At 33.9% G+C, this 24,612-nt stretch overlaps 1 protein-coding gene across 2 annotated transcripts in view; it reads left to right on the top strand.

The window, feature by feature from the left end:
• The first annotated feature begins 10,431 nt into the window (after positions 1-10,431).
• The window catches only part of LOC128021966 (zinc finger protein GLI2-like), a 77,911-nt gene continuing 63,730 nt past the window's right edge, over positions 10,432-24,612 (top strand). For both annotated transcript variants that reach the window (XM_052609076.1, XM_052609077.1), the window contains exon 1: positions 10,432-10,760. The gene's annotated coding sequence lies outside the window, so the exon portion shown is untranslated. The remainder of the gene's footprint in view (positions 10,761-24,612) is intronic.

Raw genomic sequence — 24,612 nt, 5'->3', positions numbered from 1 at the left:
CCACCTAATGTTCATTCAGTGTCCTCTCTGTTGAGCTCATGTGACAATATCAGTTTGAAACTCTGTGCTGCACACTATTATTTTATTCACATAATATTTAATAGGTAGAGAGTACACAGCGCATGTTTCATCTTATTTGAATTTATTAATCACTGAATCTGTATATTAATCATTATGTGTGTGTGCTGGTTTTCCGGTCTCGTCCTGTCAGTTTCTCACATCACATCCCCTGTGTTTGAACTGTGTGAAGTGCCAATTACAAACAAGCCAGTTTTACGCCCCTGATTGGTTCCACACAGCCAGTAAAATGGACAGAAGGCCTTCAGAGGCTGTTTTTTGGGTCAGAACGAGCTGACAAATGTGTGACAGAAATGCAGAGGTGATATTTCAGAGGTCAGTCGAGGAACAAACCACCAGTGTTTGAAGCGGGTTACTAATAGACTGCTGTTACTCTTACTGTTGAAACATTAGTGAAGAGAAACAGCTTTTCAGATTCACAGAGTTTCTTTGTGGAGGTGTAATAGTGAAAAATTTTACAGTTTTTTCTTAGCTGTTTGGGGAGATCTGTATTATTATCATGATTATTATTTTTATTTACATTTTCATACTTTTTTATATAACCGCGTGAGTTTTCATAGTGGTAGTTTTGGATTATTTTTATTTTTTTACTTATTTTCATATTTTTCAAATAAATTTTTTAAATATTTTAAAATATTTTACAGTTGTCAGATTGGGGTCATTTCCCATTTGGACTTTAACTCTTTTTTTTTATTAATTTTATTCTTTAAACATTTTTTTTTTTTTTTACTGGAACTTAAATCATAAAAAATGTCCTTACTTTGTATATATATATACAGAAGTAAAACTGAAATAAAAATTTATAAAATATATATAGAGAGAGAGAGAGGGAGAGAGACATTAAAAAAAGACACGAAACATTTCTAAAATAGTTCAAATTAAAACAGGATATATAAAAATTTAAACTGATTCAAAATCTTCATAAATGTTAATAATAATAATAATAATAATAATAATAATAATAATAAAATAACGCTAGTAAATATACTGAATAACACAACTCACTTTTAGACCTTTTTTTATTATTTGAAAAGTTTTACATTGCGCTAATGTTGAAATAACGTCCAACCCTTTCCTTTACAGTATATAATGCACAATACTGACAAAATTGAGGTTATTATAACTAATTGCAGGCAGATTATTTACAGCTGCGCACTTGAGATCTTCTTCATCACCTGCTTCTCACAAATACACGCAGTTGTGTCGCCCCCTACAGGACAGACGCGACCTGCACACCTGAAGCACAGGAACATGTTGCAGAAATCACAATGGGAGGCCTTGTATTGTAAGTACATACTTTTCCCCACATGCAAACACAGCTCAACTGGGTTGTGCTGCTGAAGCTGTACTCTCTGTTCGTCTCAGAGGAGGGTTTGTGGGGATTTGTGAGAAGAACAATGCTGCTCTTGAGTGCAGTCACGGGGGTTAAACTCCCTCTCGGCCTGTGAGCCCCAACAATGAGCTGGACAGAAGATCTAGCAGCAGTTTCGACTGTGCTGCTTCCACCCAGAGCCGCCCGAGAGCCCGGCGTGTCTTTATCAGGGATCTTTAATCCCTCAATCACCCGTGGGTTCCGTCCCGTCCCATCCGAGCCGTCCAGCTGCTGATGATCATGAAGAAACTGCATTCTCCTCAAACTACAAAAAGTTTTGTTCTTCTGTATTGTTGTCTTGTGTTGTAGTACAAATGTTGTAAAATCAGGATGCATTTACTTGAGAAGCAAAATTAAATGAGATATTAAATGTTTTTCTCCTTTGTATTAAAAAGTGTTTTTTTCGGACCTCATTGGAAGATATTTGTACTTGTTTTAAGCAAAAACTCACTTAATTTGGATAAATTTTATAATAACAATAAAAAAAAATAAAATAAAAAAACAGCTGAAAATGAAAATTGTTCCAGAGGTGAAGTTGAATGTGCTTTATCAACAACAACAACAACAACAACAAAAAATAATAGAAATAATAACATTATTCTTATATATTTATATATAAAACACCTACTACACCTTTAAATTCTCATGTCAGTGTAAGAATTAGTTTATACAATAAAAAAAATTATAAAAACTTACACTGAAATTAAAATTCCAAGGTGAAGTAGGTGTGTTTTAAAGAAAAGTGACCAAAACAATATTTATTAACATAATTATAAAATTAAGAGATTTCATTAGGAATAATTGCATTAGTAGTAATAATAATACTATTTTTATGTATATAATTGATTAAACGTACACTGAAATTACAATTCAAGATGGAGTTGGTGCATTAAAAATATTTATAAATATATAAACATATAAATATAATAATATTTATATGTCTATAATTTATAAACTAAAGCTTTAAGAGGTGCAGTAAGCACATTCAATATAAAATTATCATATATATATATATATATATATATATATATATATATATATATATATATATATATATATATATATATATATATATATATATACAAAAATATAAAAAATGTACAAAAAATAATATAATGATAATAATTATATTTTTTTATTTATATTATCAATCTTACATAGGAATTTATATTAAAAGGGAGACTAAGTGCATTTTAATGTACAATTATATATATATATATATATATATATATATATATATATATATATATATATATATATATATATATATATATATTCATACACATATATTCACTGTAATTTTTAGTACATTTTTAATTCTTTTGTCATTTTTATGAGTCTATATAGATTGTATTTATTAGTTTTAGTTAGCTAAAATATAAAAAGTTTACTTTTCATTTTAGTTAATGTCTATTTTGATTCTAGTAACTTTTTTTAACCAATTTTAGTCAATATATAGAATTATATTTCATTTTTTATTCCTTTTCATTTTATTGTATTGTGACTTTTACGTGTTCTTTTTACACATATGTTGCTTTTTTTATTTTTTATTTAACGTTTACTTTGTTTCGAGTAACGATAATTAAAGAACTGACTTCACACAGTAAATCCACTAATACATCACTTTCTTATGCATTATGTTTTGATGTTTGTAAAGACACAAGTTTCAGTTTGTGAAGTTATTAGTGAAAGTCTTTAACTGGTCAGTGTTTGGGGTCAACAGCACTTCCTGCCGGAGACAGACGGCATTCTGGGATACGCAGAGCCTGCAGTGGCAGCTGAACTGATGAAGGCACTTTCCTCCAGACGCTGGAGGACTTTACTTCTGTCCCAGACGTCACACACCGTGTCCTTAATGTCTTCTTCAGCCGCTTTCACAGCAGCGCTGGGAGCCTCAGAGCTGTCTGAGACGACAAATACAGGAGGACAAACACCGAAATAAACATCACAAGATCTCCACAGACAAGAAACGACCTGGAAACTACTTCTTTACTGAGAACAATGTGACTGATTCTGCTGCGTTCAGCTTCAGTCGTGGTTTCAGGGTTTAAGTTCTCATGAGTGTTTCTGGTATATGATCACAGTACTTTTTAATTCTAATGTATTTCTAATGTAAAACTCAAGAGATGAAAATGTATAAAATACATGTGGCAACGAAATCAAATCAAAACTATGATTTTAGGAACATCTTTACAAGTTTTAACCATCTGCAGATTCATTGACATGTTTTTCAGAGTGATGTTGAGGAAGTTTTAATATACAAAATAGTTGCTTTTTCATAAATGAAAATTTCGTTGTATTTCACGCAAATGGTTTGTCGTATGCAGGGGCGGATCCCCAGTTGGCAACAACGAATTAAAGGTTATGGGCAATTTGAAAATTTACTAGCGCGAATCTTTCCTGATTCGTGATCCCGCTACGAACTCCCGAACTGATTCAAATGATTCGCGTACCCGGTTTGAACTCCCGAACTGACTCAAATGATTCGCGAACCCGCTACAAACTCCCGAACTGATTCAAATGATTTGCGATCCCCAAACTGACTCAAATGATTCGCGATCCCGCACCGAACTCCCAAACTGACTCAAATGATTCGCGATCCCGCTACGAACTCCCAAACTGATTCAAATGATTCGCGATCCCCAAACTGACTCAAATGATTCGCAATCCCGCTCCGAACTCCCGAACTGACTCAAATGATTCGCGATCCCGCTATGAACTCCCAAACTGATTCAAATGATTCGCGATCCCCAAACTGACTCAAATGATTCGCGAACCCCGCTTTGAACTCCCGAACTGACGCAAATGATTCGCGAACCCGCTCTGAACTCTGACATATATTCGGATATAAATGTAATTTAAAAAATAAAAGTTAATAATTTTCGATTTTCAAATATTGCACCTGTCAAACATAGTAAACCACTTTTAAAAATCGTAAGGATACGTAACAACTTCGTTTTGTGTCAGAACTTTCACACTTTCATTCATAAATTCACCCAGTTTGTGTTTGAAAAGCAACAGGGATTGAATCGCGGAAATGGAACTTGCTGATCGAACTTCACGGAATTCGGCCATTTTTTTATGAATAAATCAAAAGTAGCATTTAATCAAATCTCGATATGGACTAGTGTCTGCAATATTAAAGGTGTCCAGTACCATCGCTCCCTACCATCCCAGTTGCTCAAAAAAAAAAAAAAAAAAAAAAACGTCCTCCATTCTCCCATCCGCGCTAGCACCTCATGTTTGCGGTTGAATGTTCATGATTGATGGATGAACATCTATGCCCGGGTAGAGTACATCAGCAATCCAGCGAAGAGAAAAGAAAACTAAAAGTAAAAAAAAAAACATTGGACGTTGGACGAGTTTCAATTTAGGGACCGTCTCTAAAGTTACATGCGATATTGGTATACACTTTTCTAACGTCAGTAGCATTTGATGAGAACGACTTATAGTCATAAAAACAACTGTAATTGTTCATGTAGGTGTCAGCTACAATGCACACCTTATACATTTTTAATATATATTAAAATAAAGTATAAATCATTTAGGTAAGAACAAGGCCTGTTTATCACTTTCAGGCACATTCCTGTGAAAGATTTTTTTTTCTCAGGTACCTTACGAAAATTACCAATCATCTTTCTTGTAGCCATAACTGCAAATTAACCATGGTTTTGTTACTTCAAATAATAATTTACAAAGTATTAACACACTGTAATATTTTGTTGTTGTTGTTATTGCTATAAAAACAGACCTAAGCCATCAATAGCCTTTAAAATGACTTAAAATGCATTATATAAAAAAATAATGAGGCAATTATGATTGGTTAATAATAACACTGTTAAAATACTTAATGTAGGCAAATACAAAATAAACAATTTATGTACATGTTATTACAAATGCCATGTGATTGCTGCTGTTACTCTTACAGGATGATCAAATCCTTGTTTAGGCTACTGACCAAACATTTAATTCATATTCACTTAATCTTTCATTTTTGGACACCTTTTTTGCTATAGATGACACAGGCTTTATAATTTCTTCAACAACAACAACAAAATGTGCATAATTTCTTTATGCACTGAGAGCTTCTTACACTCCAAAGAGAAAGGAAAAATGGATTGAATCATTAATATAGCCCACTATTACAGTATTTCTTACTATTTTTATTTTAAAAAAAATTTAATTAGATTTTCTGTTTTCATTTTCATTGTAGTTAAAATTTCAGTATGATATTTTAATTTTATTTTGTTCAATTATTATTTTATTTTTATTTTTGCTAACATGCTCCGATCTAATTCCCAATCCCATTGGAGCCCTTTGCAAAAAATCCTGTATATCATTTTTATTTTTATAATTATTTCCATGATGCAATGGATGTAACAGATTCGCGGTTTCGAAAAGCTCCGTTTCCCCATCAATATGTGCTTTATAAAATCTGCTGACAAAGGAAATGCCATTGTCATCATGGACAGAGAACAGTATGTCTGGGAGGGAGCGAAAGTCGAAAATGAGTGACTCATTTGATCTGTGAATCGCTTCAACTGAATGATCGAAGTCACGCGTTTGAATCAATCGGATCGGTTCCAGCGTAAATGACTCGTTCAATTGAATCGGTTCATCGGTTCCTCTTTTCTCTTCAGTCATGTTTACACGACACTGTCAGCACTACTACTGGCTTGGCTCACTAGTATTATGAGATTTAACTGAAATAAGCGAAAAAAGTATGGTGTTTGCAAATAAAATATCCATATCCAAATTATGAAGCCACATTTAACAAAACTTAAAGTATTAAAAAAAAAAGTAAATTTAAATGAAGCTGAATTAAAATAAAATAAAAATACTACATGAAGAATTTAAACTAAATAAAAATTATAAATGTGTCCTCTTGCAATAACTGAAATAAGTTTAAGTTGAAGCACTAAAACTGCAAACTGGAAATTAATAAAAAAAAATTAAAATAAAATAAATATAAATGAGACCTAATATAATATTTAAAAAGGACAAAACACTAAGAAAAAGGGCATAAAAAACACATAACAAAACTACTACCAATTTATTTTTACTAAATTGATCTTTGTGTGCTAATAATAAAAATATAGATACTAGTTATAATAATTTATTTATAAAATAAAAAATGAATTAAAGTAAAAGTGCAGTTGTTCACTTGTATTAATGTTAACTAATGCTAGCATAAATGCTGAAATTAACAATAACTATAATAATAAATGCTAGAGAAATATTGTTTGTTCCTGTGGACATAATTATTGTATATTTATAAATATTTATTTATTTATGTATTTATTTATTTATTTATTTAACTAAACTAAACCCACATCTATCAAAACATTTATAATAAAAAATAAAAAAAATAAAAGAAAGATTAAATAATACATATTATAAATATTAATAAATACAAATTATAAATGTTCCCTTTGCAGATAACATAAATAAGTTGATGTTGAAGTAACTGTAAACAAATAAAAACTAAAAAAAAGAAACCTAAATATTTATCAAGAACAAAATGACAAAACTTACCAAAAAAATAATAAATAAATAAAAACATAACATTAAACTCCCAAAAAATGTGAGTTAAATAAAAATAAATAAAAGCTAATTCAAAATATTAATAAATAATGCTAAAATAACACTGCATGTTAGCTAACAGTTAACTAACACTGATGCTTCATTGTAGAGTATTTTATTTAGTTATTTATTTAGTTTTCTGTTCCTATCCCACGCTGTGTTCCTGGAAATCAAGATGTCATCTCAACGCTTCCACACTAATGAAGTGCTTTTGCATGGATTAAAGCAGTGATCTGCACATCCATCCCGACGCGTTTCATCTCATGCCTGCGCTGTGAGGTCAGTGTGAACCCACCCGAACCAACCCACACGTCATCCTCCATTACAGCCCAATCACTACGGCCGAATCTAAATCAATTAGATATGAAGCCCAGAGGTCACAGGGTCAGCGCTGGGATGAGGCGTTCATTATGAGCGCAGCATATCTGATTTAATACACCGCTGGAACGGGAAGCCACTCGGGAGAACTGCGGATATTAAAGGTCAAATGTCATCCAGCATGTGGGCCCAAGATAAAGTTACTGTGATATACTCCGGAAAAGATGGAACATTTTAGGTTTATATACAGAGAAAGACATCAGGCACGTGTTTTACAGATAACCCATAATATACACATGTGTGCAATTTGTTTAATTATTTGTCAAAAGTTTGCAATAATTAAGATTTTTGACTGCATTTATTGGATTAAAAATACAGCAAAAACTGTGAAATATTATTCGAGTTTAAAATAACTATTTTCTGTGTTAATATAGTGTAAAATGCATTTTATTGCTGTCATTTTCAGCATCATTACTCCATTCTTCAGTATCACGTGATCCTCCAGAAATCATGAAAATATGATGATTTGTTGTAATAATATTTGACAATATTACTGTTTTTTTTTATAGTTTTTTAAGGTAAAATACTTTTTAAAAAAATATTGCAAAAATATATAATTTATTTAAGTGTTAGTTTTTTTTTGTACTTTATTGATCTTTGTTAATTTATGTTAATAAAATAATAATAACAAGTTATGTTAACAGATACTACTTTTGATTTTAAAAATGCATTTATAAATGTTGAAATTAATATTAACTAGATAAATGCTATTTAAATGCTATTGAAATATTGCTCTTAGTTAACAGGGTTATTATAAATGATAAAAAAAATACATTTAACTAAACTAAAACTAAATCTATTAAAAAGCTTTTTCTCTCTCTCTTTGAAATAAAGCTAATAAATTACTGAAATCAGTTTAAGTTGAAGCACTAAAGCTGCTAACTGGAAATAAATAATAAAAAAATTAACATTTAATTTAAACATTTTTTAATAGGTTTAAATATTACTATATTAATTAAAATGTATTATTTATTTTATAAAATAATATAATTTTTCGTTTTTATTATTATTGTTATTATTTATTATTACATTTTTCTGCATCTCTCTTGCTACAATAAAGCACCAGGTCCTTGTAAACACTAGGTGGCGCTGTAACATTACTCTGACCCTCTGCACGTCAGTCAGAAGAGTTCAGCGCGTGCAGCTGACGTTCCTCTGGAATCTGATTCTGACGTCACGCTCATTAGAAGCTTCTCTCAAAGGATGTTGAGGGATTTTCTGTGGTGTCAGGTGTATTTTGAGAAGATGAGAAGACAAAGTTCAGTATGAAATCACAAGGTGAGCAATATCAAGTTGATTCAAAACTCATAAAATACGTCATTAGAAAAACAATTGGTCCTTGTTTTGAGGCTATTAGGCTCTTTATTGGGAAGGAAACTGTTGACTCAAATTATGAACAAATTATGTCATGCTCACGGAAGAAAAAAGAGCTATAGAGGAGACCGGGGCTAGTTGTCACACTATTTTTACTCCATTAAATATATATTTTTTCATTTAAAATAGAATGTCTGTATAAAAACACACATTAAAGCCTTGACTACAAAAGCCTATTGAACGTTTCCACCTCACGTTTGAAATCTGCCATTAAATAATATTTGACATGCTTTTTAGCTGAAATGAACTGCCAGTTATTTATAAGTATAGTTTTAGCTTGTGAAATAATTATATTTCAAGCTTGTGTTCATCTAAAAAGAGAACACAGTTCAACATTTCAGTTCAGATCTATATAACTTAAATATGATTGCATTGGAATTTCAGTTTAATGCATTGAATTATATATATATATATATATATATATATATATATATATATATATATATATATATATATATATATATATATATATAAACATGATTCTAATCTAAGGCAGATTTGAATTAGGCGTTTGAAACAATAAACTATAGAAAATAATAATTTGATTTATTCATTTGTGATTGGACATTTTCTTATGTGACGACTAGCCCCAGTCTCTCTTATAGTGCATAAATAATTCTAACAGGATTTTCTGAAATGCATTATGTCTAGTGTTTCACTAGTGTTTCAAACAGGGAAAAATCTTTCACTTTAAGGAAGTTCTGCTGTAAAGTACTTTATTTACCCCTAAATAATACCTGAAGCTATATACATTGAGTATAAAGTGCACATATCAGTACTTTCTGAAAGCAAACCACTCCTGAGACAGATTTCTAGCTTTTTTTCTGAAAGTGATTTCTGACCTAAAGGCCTCCGTTAGCACCAAAACATGGCATTTCAGCAGATCTGTGCATATTTTAAAAATGAATCTTTAAAATACTGCCATCTAAACACCGGCATTCAATATTCAGCACTTTGCTTTCAAAATGTGCTTATATTTATAATCATGCTGCTGAGGTTAAGCTATTTTTTTCCTTCTTTTTGTTAAGCATCAAAAATATTTTAAGCATCAATTAAAAGACACTTTTATTTTTAGCTATAGATAATAAAAATAAAAATCTGGTTTTATTTTTGCATGAAAACATGCACATCTTGAAATGTGCATCAGCATGTGAATAGCCTATGCATGTTAGAGTATTAAATAATGGTGATTTAATCATAATCTGTTTTAGAACAGCTCACGTCTTAATTAAGCGTATTTAAACTTCACACGAATTCGTTTTGACCCCATTTCCATTTCCTATTCGAAATACAGACCCACACTCAGCTAAAAGTGATGAATGAGGCTGATTTAAGCGAGTGAGATCTGGGACGAAATGCGTCGATACCGATGGTCTGTTCTCCTGCTTTTCAGCGCTATTATACAAAATAGGAACATAAATAATAATAGTTTAATAAAAATAAATTATAATGAAATTAAACACAACTTTAAAAAAATTAAAAACGTGTTTATAAAGTTTATAGTAAAACTTTTCATGCATTTTCTTTTTTTTAAGATGACCTGTAGGAAATCTTGTAACTTTTGTCAGCGCGAGCATTCAGTGTGAAGCCCGACCCATCAGAGAGAGAGAGAGAGAGAGAGAGAGAGAGAGAGAGAGAGAGCATTGAAAACAGATCACCGGGGGTCTCACAGCACACAGTCGCGCTCACAAACTCTTCTGTTGTTTTTGTTTCCCAAACTTCTCCGATCCGGTTCCGTGCGCGCGGCGCGCAGATGAAAACTTCTTTCGTTCTCTCTCAGTGATGGACCGTAAAAGTTAGAAGCAGCTCCTAGAAGAAACTTTCCGCCTCGGAGCCGCCGTCTGTCGCGCAGATCTCGCTCGGGGTTTGATGGATGTTCGCGGGACGCGCTTCTGTTTTCCGGAGCCACAAAGTTTGCAGTGAAGAAAGAGTTTGATCGCGCGAGTTTGGAGCTTTGAGTCACTTTTCAGAGCTGGTGAGTGATCCATAGGAACACATTATAAATGCACGTGCATGTTTGACGAAATCTTGAAACTATTATAATTTTTTTCGTCATTGTTAAGAAAATCAGTTCGGGTCATTATAATATTTTTATATATTTTTTTCTGGTACACAAAACTTCGGGGGTGAAGTTGCATTACAAATATGATCCAATAGAGTTGCTTTTCGACTCTTGTTTGACTCCTGGCACTGGAATCCCAAACATTCTGCTGCAATTTGATCCACATGGGGGAAGATGTGATCAGAAGGTGCCAGGCACCAGTCCTAAACACATCTACTCATCCAGGCGTGTTAGAAAGAGTCTGCATGCGTTAAAACCCGTGCATTTCATATTTCAGAATCCAGTGCATGTGCAAAATAACTTCCTTCTAAAGTTTTAAAGTTTACATTTGAGGGGGGAAATATGTGCATTGCACCAAAATTGTATTTATTTGGTTTTCAAGCAACATAGACTTAAAAAAATAAAAAATTCTGTTGTAGAAATGCTCTTTTTATTGTATTATTGACACTACGTTAAGTAAACAGTGTAATAGAGGCTAATGGATGCAAACAGAAGTTCAGAGACCTGGTGTTTGCTCTTCAGACTTTCTTTGTCTTTCTCTGTTTACTGTGTGCTTTTCCTCCTGAAATACAATCGATTTCTGTGATCTCTCTCTCTCTCAGCCGTTAAAAAAAAAAAATTCACTGAGATATAGAAAAAACGAAGAGCCATAACAGGCTCCAAAAAAATCAAAAAGCTATAATTGGCCCACTTAAATCCTGGAAGAAATAGCAAAAAGCATTTGGTGGGAGTGAGTTCACATGCATTAGCATGAGAAAACAGTGTTAGTGCATTTGCCATTGTGTGCAATGAAGAGTTCTAGCAGTCAGAATAAAGGATGTGAAAGAACGACAGGCCCATTCAGGATTATTCAGGTCCGGCCGAGCTGATGGTCACCGGGGCCCCGGGGCCGCAGGGGCCTCTTTCATCTCCCTCGGAGCCTTTTTCACACATCCCGCTCTCTCAGTCTCCGTCAAGCCCTTTCTCACTGCAGAAGAATTTAATGAAGCGAATGCGAAAGCAGAGGAGATGAAAAACCGGAGGCCTGAATGGAAACGGAGTAAAACTCCCGCCGAGACGATTGAGAAGTTAAGACAAGAGCGAGAGAGAGACTCCACACATCACCACCAATTAACACCGCGACTCGGCCAAATAAAACGCACTTAAAACTTGTTTTATTCCATGCAACTAAAACGAGCTGTGCTTATAGATCCAGCTAGGCTGTTCATAGAGCAATTTCAAGACAACCCACCACAATGATTTAAAGTAACGCAGCATTAGAAACGGCATCTTTGTGCTAAAATGTTTCATGCTTTATATTCCATCTTTAAAGTGTTTGTTTGTGGAGCTCATGAAGGACAGCCGATTCAAAGTGATTGGAGTTTGATGAGCGTTAAAGTCCTCTTCTGAAGTGCTGTTAGCAGGATTGTTTTAAGACTCTTTAACTCTTTTGTTTGTCTTGCTAAGACTCCAGAGCACAATAGTCTTTCTCACAGGAGTATATAAGGTCAGAAGACTTTCATTAGGTCAAGAAATCCCGGGGAAGTCGAGCTCCTGTGAAGTCCTTCTATTGTGGAGCGTGAATAGAGCCGCTGGCCCCTGAAAACATGAGCTGTTTTATACCGGACAAAAGATACTGCTGGAGTTTTATTATCTTCCTATTGCTGAACCTGCTTGACCGTCAACTAAACGTTATTTGCTGATGATATGAAATCTTTCTTCTTGTTTTAATCTGCATAATTGCCTCTCGTTGAATGCATTGCACCATTAGTGCAAACTAAAACTAGTTCACTTGTGATTTTGTCCATTCCTTCAGTTGCAATCCATGCACATATATCCCAGTTTCAACCAATCAGATCGCAAGGTGCCGCTCAGCATAACCAATCACTGGCATCGATGTGTTTTCATGATCTGATCACTGCTGTCTCCTAATTAGCTGCAAAACTCTCAAGCAACATCATTATTTGTATTAAACCCATAACCTGTATTTAATGCCATCTGCGTCGTATTTTCTTTGACCTTTTGTGGTTTTATTCGTAGTTTTTCAGGATGAGGCTGTCACGAAACCTGTCCGTCATCAACATGGGTCTGAATTGACTTTATTCCATGTTTCAGATTAAATATTACGTTTGATTGGACACACATCTTTTGGTGTCAAAAATAAATTAATAAAAATTTATAAAAAAAAATAGTTTAATAATTAATAATAAATGTATATTTATTTTTATTATAAATGTATAAATATATATTATTTTTTACAAAATTATTTCATTTAAACCCCCAAAAAGTGTGTATGCATATAAATAAATAAATAATAAGTTACTAAATTAATACTAAGTTGCATTATGTGTGTGTTCAAAAAAAATATTTTATTTGTAAATTACGTATGTATATAAAGTATTTATTGTGCTACTTTTTTGTTGGTGTTGTTGTTAGTAATTGCCATAATTATTGTGGAGGGATATAAAAGTGTAGCCTAAATTAGTAAATGCTAGATGTTCAGCGTTTGTTCTTCAGACTAAAGTACCGTGAAAACCTCCCGCTGTACTGAAGAACTATATTTGAGTTTGCTAGTTCAGCGACTCGGCTCCGAGGATCCTGTATTCGTGCCTCCATCAAGCTCTCGACTGGCTTTGATTCGGGATTTAATGAATTCCTGAAGGGATGCGGTAACCGGATGATACTCCTTTGATACCTAAAGAACTTCTGACAGCAGAGAGCCGTGGGTTTATGTGCACAGATCATCATCGCTGATGCCTGATAGCAGAAAATCCCCGGCGTTACTCAAGGGTTTGGCTCGTGGCCTAGCGCCGGTCCGGACACGCTGTGCAGATGTTTACATTATTGAGACTCAGTTATTGTAAAACAGACAGTACTCTGTGGTTCATTTGTCTTTCATCGGGGCACATTTGCTCATCTTTAGGCCTTTGCAAGACCTGCTTGAGTTTGCTGGTTCCTCTTCTGAATCACGTCTGTATCCATATGAACATTTTATCCACATAGAGACTTTTTAGAAATTGTATTTAAATATCAACTTTCTGTCAGACGTTTCTCTAAAAATGGACCCAAATAGGTCAGTAGTTCGCATACAAGACCATTTGATGAGAAATGTTTGAGTTGTTGCTGAAATCTTTTCATTGCAGACTTTGCTTCTGGAAAATCTTAGCACAGTTTGAGACATTCGTGAGATTTTTTTATTTTATTGTTTTGTGATCTTCAGCATTTGCTCTCCTTTCAGTTCATTTTCCAGTAATTGTTTTGAGGAAATACTGTATATACAGTATATATATATTTTTTATATATATTCACAAATTGTGTCAGTTTATAAAAACATATACAATTATAATTTTAATTGTATAATTTCTAATTTAATATATACTTTATTAATATTCAAATTTAATTTTATAATATATTACATAATTTTACATTTTTACATAATTTATTTGATAATATATGTGCAAAATATATATTTATTAAATATACATTTTTTAATTGTAATTATATAATATATCTAAATATATAATTAATGTTTATATATTCTTTATATATATTTTATCAATATTATTTTTACATTATTTTATAATATATGCACATGAATGGTTATATGTACATATGCATTGTATACATGTACATAAATACATATGTTTTATATATATATATATATATATATATATATATATATATATATATATATATATATATATATATATATATTTTATAATAATAACAATTCGTATATGATTTATAATATATAATAAAAATAATAATTTGATCAATAATAAATAAATTGATAATTGAAATAATTTTATAAAATTATTGAATTTTAGAATATATTATTTATAACTATTTTCAAAATGTATTTTTGATCATATTTTTCATAATATGTGCTTAAAAACAGCTAGAATCTCTTTGTGAATTGTTAATATATTGCAATTTAATTTTAGAATATATTATTAGATTCATTATTAATATTTAAATGGGGTTTTCAGGTTGTGTTTAAACTCCTGTCAGCTTTCTTTACAAAAAGCCACCACTGTCTCAACGCTAAAAGCTGACATAACCACCCGTGTAAGTGGTTGAAACCCCTCGCTGCTCAATAACAACAGAGAGGAAGTTTATATTACAGTCCTGGTGTCAAAGCACAAGTGTCTCTTAAAAACACCATTTGGCCGGTGGATCAAAGCGTGCTGTTAAAAACCCCTGTGATGTCCGTCACTGAGGCTCATCCCGCCGCAGGCGTCTGGAGCCGTGGGTTGTGTGGCGGTGACACATGTGAGATGTAATGGCTTTGACGGCTGTTTTGGGGAGACGGGAGGAATCCTCCTGCCCTGAACTTCAGCGGGGGCTGCAATCGCAACATCTGTTCGGCATTGGACGCACCGATGGAGATTGTCCACAGGATATTGCACTTAGCAGCGGGGACCACGGGGCTCCACTATCACGCAAAACTACTGAAACAGCATTAACTCTAATACTATGGAAGGCCAACAGGGTCAAAAGTTTTTAAATGGAATGCATGAAATTTGACACTAAGTTTGTCTCAAGATCTACCCGCATTCTAAACCTTTCTTGTAATTACTTTACTGATATCTATTGTGCTAGAGTTTATTAACTCTCTCCCCGCCACTGACAGAATTTTCCGGCTTTCTGTGTTATAACTGGTTTATGGTAGGCGCTATTATGCTAACATACTAACATTACCAAATGAAATGGCGATCCAGGAAGTGGTTTAGGACTGTGCAAGCTTGATCTGTGTTTTGATCATCATTCTGAATCTGATCCAGATGTTATATTTTACAAAAACGTGAATTTCACAGCCTTTTTTTCATGAAACTTACCCACGTTCAGCCATTGATAAAAAAAAAATGATTGCATGAAGCTAGTATAAAACTGGTTTTCTTGATTAAAGACTCTGTTCTTTCTTTAGACATTGCATGCTTAGATATCCATACAACTTTTGTGAAAACGTTAAAAAATGCTGGCAGGGAAAGCATTCATGTTAAAGTTTAAACTAAAACGTTATTTTTTTTTACCTGAGAAAGACACACAACATACCGATTCTTTATTCTTCATGACAAATATGATGTTTTCTGTTTGCATACATGTATACCAATGTATCATCACGTCACACATGCAAATATAGTCTAAAATAAAGCAATTTCATTGGCTACTGTGTGTGTTGTCACGTTAAAACTGCACAAATAGTCCCTGTTTACCGTAAAATTTTAAGTGTTAAGTTTAAAGGCTTTTGGCCCCGTCAGCCTTCCATATGAAACCTCGGTCCCGTCTGGATTCACGTGACTCACTACTGTCTGCTAACATCTTGTTTGTAGCTCAGGCGATATCTCCACTGGCCATGACTGAACTCACTTTCTTATGAGTAATATTCCCTGGAATTCACTAGACCATTCACTATATTATCCTGATGGACTCGAGCTCGGTAAATCAGCCAGGAATGCAATAGTATGTCGAAATGACACCGAACCGGCGGCTCTGATGTGTCTTGTGATTAATTTAAAATTCAACTCCACTCTTTTTCCTATTGAAACCTCCAGAATAATTTTTCTCAAACGTTGGGTCAGGAGTGACTGTGGATTTTTTTTTTAAAGAATATATATATATATATATATATATATATATGTGTGTGTGTGTATGTATATATATATATATATATATATATATATATATATATATATATATATATATATATATACATAAAATGTTTATTTTTAAATGTATAATCAAATATATAGTATACATACGTAAAAAATAAACATTTAAATTAAATATGTTTTTTAATAATTACAAATAATTAATTAAATATTGTGTATCTTATATATACATTTAATTGTAGTTATAAATGCTGTTATATTTGTTTGTTTTTGTATTAATAAAGCAGTACTTCCCCAAAAAATGTTGGGATCAGGTTTTAGCAGAGATTTCTAAATGTCTAGAACAGTGGTCAGATTTGCTAAGAAACCTGTTGTTGGTTTCCTGAAGAACATTTGAGACACGGTTGGTTCCTGATGAATGTGAACTCCTTAAAGTCTCCTGAGCGATGAAAGATGTTTTTTTTTCTAGGAATCTAGTTTGAGATTTTTCCGTGTCTGTGATAAAGTGCGGAGTTAATTTTTTTGGTGTTTGTTCGCTTGTAAGATCCATGAAGCTGAGGAAACACACTTTAGCCCAACGCTTGAAGGATTGCGGCGGTTGAATGCTAGCGAGAGATCTGGGATTTGGCTCTGTGACCTTTCAGGGTCTGTCAGAGTCATTTGTTTGTGGGACGGCTGTGCTGTAATTATTCAGCAGGGGTTCAGCGAGTAAATCAGTGTGAGGAGCCAAACGGCTCTCCTGAAACTCCCCGCACCTGCAGCATGGAAACATTCATTTCTCTGGACGTCTCCCTCCTTCAAACCCCACCCGTCCTGATGGATTCACTTCTAGGAATATATATATATATTTTCTCTCTTGTAGTTTCTCAGACTGAAGTTGCACACTGAACGTGTTTGATGTGTTCGACTGTGTTGTTTTTTTTAAAAGATTCATCTCCACTAATTATGTGGGGATGAATGTTTTTTCATCTTGTGCAAGATGAATAAAAAGTTTTTGTGCTTCAAGTACTTTCATGCCATGCAACAAACTTAAAATCTTTCCTTAAGCTCTTACATGCATTGCACTGTGATTGCAAATCAAGTTTGTACTAATGTTGCAATATTATTATTATTATTATTATTAATAATATTTTACAAATATACACACATGAATAGATGACATGAACAGATGACGTGCTCTGTGCATTCTACGAAGCCAGTTTAAACATCTCGTGCAGAGCGCAGTCGTCCGAAGATAGTCTTTGGTCGAATTTTGTTTCCTTTGTGGAGTGGACACTGGCGAGAAATGGATCTCTGTTCCCCACCTGTTCCCAGGAGAATCTTGCCAGTTCCACTCCTGACCCAGTGCCCATCCCACCATCTCCCCGCTGCACACAGCACATGCCTTAGCCCACCACTGATGGCATGGAGCGACAGAGCAACGTATCACTGCTGGTGCCGAAGCTGCAAATGATGTCAGTCAAGGTGCGAGGAACGGCAACAGAGCCTGACATGAGGGAGAATGTTGCGGACAGAAAGAGCACGGAGTGGAGCTCTGCCCACTGCACTGCGGCTGAGAGTGAACTGATTACAGCTGGGACTGCTGGACTTTGAGGAGGACCTTAAAGACTGGAAAACAGAGCTGGAAGCTGATTTTCCCACTCTCTTCTTTGTCCCCACTGGTCCCTTCCAGCCCTGAGTGAGCACCCATATCCCAGTCCAGCCTAGAGAGGGTTCCAGTCCCAGAGTTTACCCCTGAGAAAGTTCCTGTTCCTATGTCTATCCCAGAGAAGGCTCCTGTTCCCATGTCCAGCCCCAGAGAAGGATCCTGTTCCCATGTCCAGCCCCAGAGAAGGGTCCTGTTCCCATGTCCAGCCCAGAGAAGGGTCCTGTTCCCATGTCCAGCCCAAAGAAAGGTCCTGTTCCCATGTCCAGCACAGAGAAGAATCCTGTTCCCATGTCCAGCCCCAAAGGAGGGTCCTGTTCCCATGTCCAGCCCAAAAAAGGCTCCTTTTCCCATGTCCAGCCCCAGAGAAGGCTCCTGTTCCCATGTCCAGCCCAGAGAAGGGTCCTGTTCCCATGTCCAGCCCAGAGAAGGGTCCTGTTCCCATGTCCAGCCCAGAGAAGGGTCCTGTTTCCATGTCCAGCCCAGAGAAGGGTCCTGTTCCCATGTCCGGCCCAAAAAAGGCTCCTGTTCACATGTCCGGCCCAAAAAAGGCTCCTGTTCCCATGTCCAGCCCAGAAAAGGGTCCTGTTCCCATGTCCGGCCCAGAAAAGAGTCCTGTTCCCATGTCCAGCACAGAGAAGGGTCCTGTTCTCATGTCCAGCCCAGAGAAGGGTCCTGTTCCCATGTCCAGCCCAAAAAAGGCTCCTTTTCCCATGTCCGGCCCAGAGAAGGCTCCTGTTCCCATGTCCGGCCCAGAGAAGGGTTCTGTTCCCATGTCCGGCCCAAAAAAGGCTCCTGTTCACATGTCCGGCCCAAAAAAGGCTCCTGTTCCCATGTCCAGCCCAGAGAAGGGTCCTGTTCCCATGTCCGGCCCAGAAAAGAGTCCTGTTCCCATGTCCAGCACAGAGAAGGGTCCTGTTCCCATGTCCAGCCCAAAAAAGGCTCCTTTTCCCATGTCCAGCCCAGAGAAGGGTCCTGTTCCCATGTCCAGCCCAAAAAAGGCTCCTTTTCCCATGTCCAGCCCAGAGAAGGGTCCTGTTCCCATGTCCAGCCCAAAGAAGGGTCCTGTTCCCATGTCCAGCCCAGAGAAGGCTCCTGTTCCCATGTCCAGCACAGAGAAGGGTCCTGTTCCCATGTCCAGCCCAAAAAAGGCTCCTTTTCCCATGTCCGGCCCAGAGAAGGCTCCTGTTCCCATGTCCGGCCCAGAGAAGGGTTCTGTTCCCATGTCCGGCCCAAAAAAGGCTCCTGTTCCCATGTCCGGCCCAAAAAAGGCTCCTGTTCCCATGTCCAGCCCAGAGAAGGGTCCTGTTCCCATGTCCGGCCCAGAAAAGGGTCCTGTTCCCATGTCCGGCCCAGAGAAGGGTCCTGTTCCCATGTCCCAATCATATTTTTAAATAAAGCCGGGGTAACCCTCATTTTACATACAACACACAGTGAAAATACATGAACATGACTTTGGTCAAATGCATAAAGTGCAGCATAATTTTAAATAACAAATGTAAAGTTCATGTAAGTATTCAAGTCACACAGAGAACACGTAATCATGTTAGATAAAAATGCACACTTCACCAGACCTCTCAGCTAGATTAGACTAAGTTTGCAAGGTTTGTGAAATTAAATGTTCATCAGCCTTTCAATGAATTGTTTAAATGGTATGAACGTGTATTTGGTAAATGCTGGCGGCAAACAAGAAAGCATTATAATTTTGGCATTTCTATTTCTAAAAATATAAAAGTAATCGTTATAATACTTTTTGTATACATTGATTCTTTTGTATAACCATTCTATCAGATAGACTTATATCCGTATTTAGACAGAACTGTAAACGACAAAAGTAAACAAGAAGGAGAATTTGAGTGCTTTTTGCTCAGGCGCTGCTGCTGTCAGTGACATCAAAATAAAGTCTGGCACATCGTCAAACACCTCAAACACTTCGGCAAAGCAGAAAAAAGTATCGGCCGATACAGATATTTGAAAAATGACAAATATCGGCCGATATATCGGCTTTGGTGTCCCTCCTCCTCCGGAACCTTCTCCTTAGTCGGGACAGATATATATTAAATTAAAGCATTTCTACAAGTTGAGTTTAATGTAAAAAAAAAAAAAAAGCATAAAGGAACTTAATCAGGTTTTTACCGTTGTATTGTTACGTAATTTAATAGCAGCTATTAGCAACAGTTTTCACACTCTGTATTTCTATTTGATGTACTTTATTATAGCCCGGAGTGTGTTTTAAATATTTTTGCCCAAGAATACAGTGTTGAATTATTGTAGGGATGCAGGATTTTCCTGTTACGAACACAAAATCGACACACGGACATTCTTTGGCGTTTTAAACACTGCCGTAAGCAATCGTCTCATGATTACGTTCATTCAGACGCAATCTGAGCACAGTTTCACCCTGAGAACATGTGAGGCTGGAGGACAGGAATGGGTTTGATAGCAAACAGCTGGGTTTCCTCTGGATTTACGGGCTGTTTTCACACATTGCGACACATGTGCCCTCACTAGGGGGCTTTAGTGAACAGCTGCCCACCTGTGAATGAGAACTTCATCTTGGAGAATTGCATCATCTGAAACATACTCAATGCTTTGACTTCTTTTAGAAGAGCAGAAGTGGTCAAATAATGGATTGAGAGAGGTTTAGGGTATGTAAACACTCGCAGGCTTTGCTGCCACTTAAACAAACACGAGGTTGAGGTCTGAGCACAGTGAGCTCTCGAGGGGGTCTCGAGTGTTGGGTTGAGCTGTCCATTATCTTCGGCTGAAGCCTGTATTGTGGCTCTGATGGCCGCTGAATGGATGTTTGTGTATCTAAAGACACTGATAGCTCATCAGTGGAGATCAGGATTATCTGCTCTCGGAGATCCTGCTGGGCATCAGAAGCTCGTTCGAAATGCAAATGACGATTGTTCAATGGCGTGACTTGTCACAATAGCTAATTAGCATTTCTTAAAGGTTTTATTTTCTTTGAAAACTAGTGATTGTGTAGGGCTGAGTGAAAGGGCTGGACGATACTTCGTATATCTTAGTATGCATTTATTTATTTGTTAAAGTTTTTTAAAGATTTATTTAGTGTTTTGTTTTCTAAATATTTAATTATGCATATTATTGTATAATTCATATGAATTAATACTTATTTAATATGAATTATAAATAATATTCTAAGTAAGTTAAATCATGTAATATTTAAAATATTTTTAGTAATATTTAATATGATTTATGGAACAACAGCAAATTACTTGGTATAGTATAGAAACAATTTAAATTTCCTATATATAGTTGAACATGTCTGGGCAATATTTATTTATTACATTTTAAATATATATATATTAAATAAATTGAAATATTTAAATTAAACAAATTCAGTTGAAGTAGTTGGATCATATTTTTCTCCCATAGTACATTAATATAATATTTTAGTACCTCTTTTATCAGCCTGTGTCTTTCTGACCAGTTTACTTAAGTTTTCATAAAATACCAAAGGAGATTTTTAGCATTTAAAAATGTTAAAATATTTTGTTATTCTGTAAAATTCTCTGTATAATTTTTTTTGTTTGTTTGTTTGCTTGTTGTTGTTTTTCTTTATTTATAAAGTTATTTATTTTATATTCAAAAAATATTATAATCAAAATATGTTCAAGCATCAATATATAATACTAATACTAATAAATATATTTCATATAAAAAAATAATAATTTAAATCTTAGAAAATAAATATTATTTGTAGTTATTATTCTGTGATTATTTATTCTTATTCACAATAAAATTAAATATATAAAAATCATATTATATATATCAATAATTAAATATTGGTAATTAATATATTTTTTGTAGTAATTATACTGTGACTTTAGTTTAATTATTCTTCTCAATAAATAAATAAAAGTCAATATTATATATTAATTATTAAATATAGTTAAATATATTGTTAAATATATGTAATTATATCATTTAATATTTTTAATAAATACTCAGATAACTTTATTCATTAAAGTTCTTTATTTAAAGTAGTTAAATACAATAAAATTGGTATATATATATATATATATATATATATATATATATATATATATATATATATATATATATATATATATATATATATATATATATAATTATTTAACATTTTTTTGCATTTACAATAAATGTCAGAGCTGTGTTTTTCCACATGATGAAAATGGCTGGATATTATTTATACTCTTAAGCTGCAACAAAGCATAAAAAAAGTTACAAATGTGCTATAAGTTTCTGAAGTTATTTGATGCTATTTTATCACAATGTCCTTTTTTAGAGGTTTGAAGTGTAGTATATTTGGTTGTAAGCTTTAGTTTTGTAGATGACATGAGTCGTGTGACTGGAGGCCTGTTGTTAGCGTTAGCTTTCGTGACCATCTGTCTGTTTGGTCTTTGACACCTGTATTATCCCGTCATATGGGTCCCGCGGCGATCACGAGATCCGAGATCACTAATGATCTTCACCTTTGTCTTCCACTGATTTCAGTCAAACCGCAGAGAGCTGTAGAGTACACTAGATAGATCACATCTGGTGCTGTCTGTTGAGTGCACACTAGGACTGAGTTAAATGATGGTTTGTTTGGCATTTGTGAAGTAAAGTTCCCTCAGCTATTGTCATGAATTCATGATACTCATTCTGTCTGATTATATTACAACATTATTTTGACTGGTTTGAGTGTTTAATTTTAAATTGTTTCATAATGTAAAGCTGTTTTAAATTAGAACAGCCCAGAGAAGAATTAAATTTAAATCTTACTGATTTGATACTGATCATTTGCTGTTGCAAAAATAACTTTAATTTTTATTTGTTTATATATATATATATATATATATATATATATATATATATATATATATATATATATATATATATATATATATATAGTTTTAAGAAGTAAATGTAATTGAATTATAAAAAAGATATAAAATATGAATAATTATGTTTAATTAAATATACTTATTCAATTTAATAATAATTGGGTACAACTACTTACCCTTATTTGTTTTAATAATTATGTAATATGCGTAATTATTTTGTAACTGTTTAATACAGTCATTAAATAAGTTTTCATTATTTTTATGTTTTTAATTGAATTTAAATTGCAGGTTTATCAAAATTAGGGTTAATGAATAAATCAGATTTAATTGAATTATTGAATTATTCATTAATATAAAACAAAAATAATTATTTATTTAATTTAATTCTTCAAATATCAATTTACATTTTTATTTAAAATATAAAATAGTTGTACGAATGATAATTATTATTTTATATAATTATTTAAATCATTAATAATTAAATGTTTTTTTATTAAACACGAAATGAGATTTTAAATGAAACAAATTTGAAATATTGAAATATTAAGTTAATTGAAACCTTAAATTATTCATAAGTATAAAATTTAAATTAACCAAGTAAACTTTTGTTACATTTCCATCTAATATAAATATATTATAATATATTCTCTGTCATTCAAAAGTTAGGAATAATTGCAATTTAAAATAAATAAATAATTGAATTAAATCCTTTATGCTCACCAAGGCTGCATTATTTGATCAATAAATGCAAAAAAATCTTAAAATAACGATTTGAAATAAGTGTTTTCTATGTGAATACATTGTAAAACGTAATTGATTGCATCATAACTTCAGCTTTCAGTGTCACATGATCGTTCAGAAATCGTTCGAATTATTCCAGACTAGTGTCTGCTAGTGTTTTACAACGCATTACACTGATTTTAAATAAAGTCATGAAGTGATGTAAGACTTTAAAACTGACTGCCAACACGAGCAGATTCTCTATGATATCAGTGCTGGATGACTGAAGGTGAATCTAGGGTCAGAGAAAAGGCTTACAGGATTGATGGAGCATTTTCATCATCCTGACGGCTGCGTTACGCCCTGATTTGGAGAACTGTCAAGTTTGTAGTCTTACAAAATATGAGCGAATGATGACGTCAGCGCCAAGAAGTTTTTAAGTCATGCAATCAATGCATGCACTGACGAACCGTTCACGAAGTATAGAATTGCATTCAGCTTGTGTCGGTGATAGACGATGCCCACGGAGCATCGCTGTTGGCGAAGGAAATGGGAAACAGATGAAGGCTCACGCGTGTGTTCCTCCTTTAATCGGCTTACCTTGCCTTAAAAACCCAGAGAACGAGACGCTTGAGTGACTAAACAAATCTGCTTCTGCTCACTCGAGCCATTTCAATAACGCGCCGTGATGCAGCAGACTGAGTCCCGCTTTCATAATCAGGTTTTCAGAAAGCACTGTTAGTTTTGATCGTACTCGGTGTTAGAGGTTAGCTTAAATCAACACTGATTGTTTGAGTTCGATGTGTGTCATCTTGCGGAGTTATAAAGAGTATTTATAGTTAGCAACCAATCAGAACACCCACAGAGCAACCACATATCTGTTATTATTTTTACATTTTTTATGCTTATGTTATATATGTATGTTATATATTTCATATTGTCTTTTGTTAGATTTTTTAAATATTTCCATATTT

Source organism: Carassius gibelio, chromosome A11, assembly GCF_023724105.1.
Source record: "Carassius gibelio isolate Cgi1373 ecotype wild population from Czech Republic chromosome A11, carGib1.2-hapl.c, whole genome shotgun sequence".
NCBI lineage: Eukaryota > Metazoa > Chordata > Actinopteri > Cypriniformes > Cyprinidae > Carassius > Carassius gibelio.
This window is presented reverse-complemented; position numbering and strand designations above follow the sequence as displayed.